The 5,165-nt window shown below is 45.5% G+C and overlaps 1 pseudogene; it reads left to right on the forward strand.

The window, feature by feature from the left end:
• The first annotated feature begins 284 nt into the window (after nt 1–284).
• LOC123078124 (UPF0496 protein At3g19330-like) lies at nt 285–4,208 on the forward strand (annotated as a pseudogene).
• Nucleotides 4,209–5,165: the final 957 nt, after the last annotated feature.

The following is a 5,165-nucleotide window of genomic DNA, read 5'->3' on the forward strand; positions in this document are numbered from 1 at the left end:
CCACGGTAGTTTTGTTAAAAACAACCTCAGTCCGAGTTAGTTCTATTCAAATCATATAAAATTGCACCCAAACCATATTAAACCCATTAACAGTCGCGGCATGGGCGCCTCCTCCTGCTATCCATGTCATCACAAGAAGACAAAAAGAATAACAAGTTAGCGATTGCGTGGGCAGTAAAGAGCGAGACAAAAACAGGCTCGTCATCAACACAACCGCCCCATCCTGTGCTCGTTTCTCTCAACGTCGCCAGATCTGGGGAACCACCGGGAGGAGAACCACGAGCATGAGCGACCACAATCGCGTCAGCAGAAGCATCCCCAGTCAGATCGGGTGCTCAGCGCCGCCGCCGCCCTTTTCTCTTGTCTACGAGGCCGTCACATCAAGATCGAGCAGGCCAGGCGGCGGCGCTCCCAGATCCGCTCCACGACGGCTCTAGCTCGTCGTCCCAGCCGGCGGGCACGTGCTCTTCATCCATAAGCACGGCTCCGAGCTGGCCGCGACCTAGGGCTCCCGGAGCTCGCGCGGCCGTGCTCGAGGTGGAGACAGCCAACGGGTTGACGGCGGCGACCAAGCCGAGGAGGAGGAGGATAGGAGCAACCTCGCCGGCATGCTCCGTCCGGAGGACGCGGTGGTGGAGCGCGCGCTCGGGGACGCGCCCGACAGGAGCTCACCCGCCTCGCTGCAGACTACCTCCACAGCACGCACAACGCGTCGCTGCACTGCCTCTTCCTCCGCCGGGCGCTGCGCCGCGCACACGCACTCTACGGGCCCATCACGGACGTTCTCACGCTGATCCCGCACGCCATGCCTCTCATCGTGCCACACTGCGACTGCGCGTTTGACGCCTTCCTCCTGTTCGACAAAATACCCAACCCGTTCCTGTCCCCGAAGTCAGCTTCCAGGGCATGCATCGGAGCTTTGCTGGCCTCAAAACCCATCTCGACCTCCGCTTCCTCAAGGCCCGACGGAACTGCCGGCTGTTGTGGTGCACGATGTGCGGGTCTGGCATCTGCCTCATTGCCTGCGCGACGGGAGCTGCAATAGCTGGCCTCGTCATCGCCACCCATGCCATGGCCGCATTGTTGGCAGCGGCTCCTGCCTGTGCAGCGCCGCGTGTTTCCTGCTGCTCAACCCTCGCTTGGATGAAACGCCTGCAGCAACACATGGACCGGCTTGACGCCGCAGCCAGGGGCGCCGATGTGCTCAACAATGACATGGACACCATTGAACGGCTGGTGGATAGGCTCCACGCCACTGTCAAGGGTGACAAGATCTTGGTTAGGCTAAGGCTTGAGCGCGGGAGGGGGCAACACCACACCATCGAAGAGGTGGTGCGGCAGCTCCGAAAGAACCATCCTAGCCTACTATGCCAGCTCGCCGACCTCGAGGAGCACATCTGTCTCTACTTTGCAGCCGTTAACCGTGCAAGGCTATTCCTTGTACACCACCTCAATGCCCAGTCTGATCCCAACGCCGAGTTGCCTCTCTAGTGATTTACTGATTTATTGAACAACATTTCACGATTCAAGGATGGTTTCATTTTCATGTCGGTGACCCCCTTGTAAGGCGCCAAGTGAATGAATTATACTGCAGCAACTCTGTTGCAAGTTTTTTTTGTTTCGAGCAAGGTATTATGCACTCATTGTCTATTGCTTGAAATAATTTGTTAGCAAATTTAGGAAGCAGCTAAAGCTCCGCCTTTGTGCTGTTTCTACTGCATTACTGATTAAGTGTGTTTTCCTTGATCAGGGTTGCCGGTGCAGGTACTAAAGTGCAGACAAAGGAGGAGGTCGCGATTAAGCTTGTGAGTTTATAATCAGCGGTAGTATTGCTTTTAGTGCCAGTATTTTCCTCTTTGATATGGGTGCAAGTATTTCTATTTGGTACTGTATTTAACTTGATAATTGCCGGTTTTTTGAAGAAACAAAGGCCAAAGATTAGTCTAACAATCTTTATATCTCACTCTTTGTGGGAAGTACAATAACGAAAGTATGTTCTTCAGGCTTATGTTTCCCAAATTGGCAGCTCTCAGTCAAACTTTACTGATCACTTCAATCTGCTGAAAACTATTTTCTGCCAAGGATTAATGGTAGCTTTTATATGCACTGAGCTGTGTCAGCTCTCCTGCATTACTTCATTTTAGTTCCCATGAATTAAACGTCAAAGATAGTACATAAAAGAGAGGATAGGAGAAGTCGATAAGCCAGAAGAAATGATAAGGCCTTATGCTTTTGCTCTGTCCAGGAAAATGTGAAGGCGAAGCATCCTCAGTTGCTGTATGAGTCAAAGTTGTACAGGGTACTGCAGGTGGGAAGTAATGCCCGTTCAGTTTCTTCCTTGGATCATAAATTTCAGATATTTTTTGTTGTTATGATGCTGGCGTACATTTTTTTCTATTGTGTAGTTGGGATTTCAAATGTTGAGTGGTTTGGTGTTGAGGGTGACTACAATGTTCTTGTTACTTTCATGGGATCTAGCATGGTTGAATTGTGGTGGCTGGCTCCCTAGACAAGCGGATGCCACTCTCCTCCTTGTGTTCGACAACATGAAGAATATTGATGTTGAGATGGACGCACGCTTCAGGAGCAGCAGAGGTCCTATATAGTTTTTTGTTGAATCCATTTCCCTTTTCTTACTTGTGTTTGCACCTCTCTTAACCTAACAAATATTTGGCACCTTGAAAATCTGTTGGAAACATGCGAACGAATAATAATATGTCGAATTTCATTGTCTGCGTACACATGACCATGTTGTTTATTTCAGGTATGTGAATCCTCACTGGGAAAATTCCTCTTCTATCGGAGTTGACCTGTTTCAGACAAAGCCTTCCTGTGTAGATGGGAAAGTGATTCAAAATTCTGCTAGGACTCCATTAGTACATGTAGAGGGCTTGTTAATATGCCATGCTAATGCAATTTGACATATGACATACTGACCGGCCATTATTTTAATTGTTCGTCTTCAGCTGCTCAATTGGTCTGATGGGGAGAGATCTTATAGGTTCTGCGTGAGGGTGAAGGACAATTCCATTCTATGAAGTGGAAGATTTGTCCTGATCATCTAAATTTCAGTAGTTATTTTTCTTCCTTGAGTGACCTTGCTTTTGTATTTTAACCACACAATGAGCTCTAGAGTAACTGAGTATTTAACAAGTAGGTGATGCTTTAACTTACTATTCATGATCAAATTGATGATATAGGTACACACTTTTTTGTGGTACTATATTTCTATTCTGTAGGTGAGAGGATCTCATGTTGGTTCATATCTACCATGTTCTGGTGTTTGGCATCGTACACAGAGGTACCGAAAGAGAAGGAATAATGATTCTAATATAGTGAAGCATGTGGATGTTGATGCTCCAACTCTGAAGTAGCCCAACTTCTTCCTCATTACAAGGTAGGCTATTTGGTATCTATCTCAAATACAGTGTAAATATCCTTTCATAAAACTGCTAATAATTTATTGTGATATCTAAATGCTACAAGTATGCATTATAATTGGTTCCACTTGGCCTTTTCAAAATTATTTTTCATACTCTTTATGTGATAACACACCATCTTTCACCTCATAATGTCACTTTAATTGAGGATGCCTTGGACAACTGTGCTGTACCTAACCTTCAAATTTAATCCTTTATGTTAAAGCAATAATTATTGGACTAATATCATTATAAAGAAGACAAATCTCTTTCAGCTGTTAAAGATCTCTTCCCATTAATCATCTTTGGTGAATTAACCAGAATTTTCATTTAGTAAAATCAGAGCTCACCTTTCCTTTATATGTAAGCAGAAACAAGATGAATTGATTTTAGAAGATATCTAGACTCTCTTTAAGAGCTGGAAGATTAGAAGAGGCATGTGAATTGTGTCGATCTGCTGCACATGTTGGTCAGCTTGTATATGCCTATGTAATTCTTATGATGTGTCACCTCTACTTGATGCTAATGCCTCGAGTATGTTCAGGCATGGAGAGCTGCCACCCTTTCCCCTTTGGTGGCATAGATCTGTTTCCTTCCCGGGAGGCCATGCTCAAGAATGAAAATGCTAGAACACTACAAACAAGCTCCAGGGTTGGGTCGTTTGATTCTGTCTTTTTTCTTTGATTTCTTTCCAGTTCTCAGCTGAATCTACTACTGCTACGCTTGCTCTGCTTTATCAATGCACACTCTTGCTATTTACAACCAACATGAAGTTATGGCTCTTTTCGATTGCTTGTCTTCTCGCTGAAGTAAGAATCCTGTCATATAGAGACGTTAACTAATACACTAGCTTGGTTAGTGCGCACAATTTTGCCTCAAGAGGCGCCACCTGAATTGTTGTAAACATGGCATGAATACTTCATAAATGATAAAAGAAACATCACGGTAGTTTTGTTGAAAACAATCTCAGTCCGAGTTAGTTCTATTCAACACCACGATAATACGTTGGAGACGTATTAGCATCCCCAAGCTTAGTTTCTACTCGTCCTTGAGTAGGTAAATGATAAAAGAAATAATTTGTGAAGTGTGAATGCTAGCATAGTGCATAAATTGATCAATGATAATTTCAGTACCTTTTCCTAGCATCATAACAACAACTCTTTCTCATAAAACTCATCATGATAAAGTAGTGATACGTCTCCAACGTATTTATAATTTTTGATTCTTTGTGATGCCCGGATAGTTACGCTACAGTAATCCTCCACTAATGGTGCCACGTCACCTTTGTCACTGTAGTTAATCTCGGGTTAAATTAAAACGGTTTCGAAATTCAATTCAAAATTATGATGGCAATAAAAGTTTTCAAAAAAAATTAAACTAAAATGTTCGGGGGTTGTCAAATTTACAAGGTTAATTATGGTGGGGTGCACACATGTTTATAAAGTGTTTGAATATTTTAAAATGAATTAAAACAGAAAAGGAAAAATAAAAAAAAAGGAAAATAAACCTAATAACTACAGGGGGAAAACCCTCTGGCCAACTGGGCCAACCGGCCCAGCCGACCGGCCCATTGGCCCATCCGGCCCCCCCTCACTCCGATAACCCCCCGGGCGGCGAAACCCTAGCCGACGCCTCCCCCCACTCCCCCTCGATCCCCTTCTCCTCCCTCACCGATCCGGATTGGGATCGGCCCCGATCCCGTTGACCCCGACGCCGGGACCACATCGCCGGACGGCCGCCGCCTCG

The sequence above is a fragment of the Triticum aestivum genome, chromosome 1B (genome assembly GCF_018294505.1).
Source record: "Triticum aestivum cultivar Chinese Spring chromosome 1B, IWGSC CS RefSeq v2.1, whole genome shotgun sequence".
In the NCBI taxonomy this organism is placed as follows: domain Eukaryota; kingdom Viridiplantae; phylum Streptophyta; class Magnoliopsida; order Poales; family Poaceae; genus Triticum; species Triticum aestivum.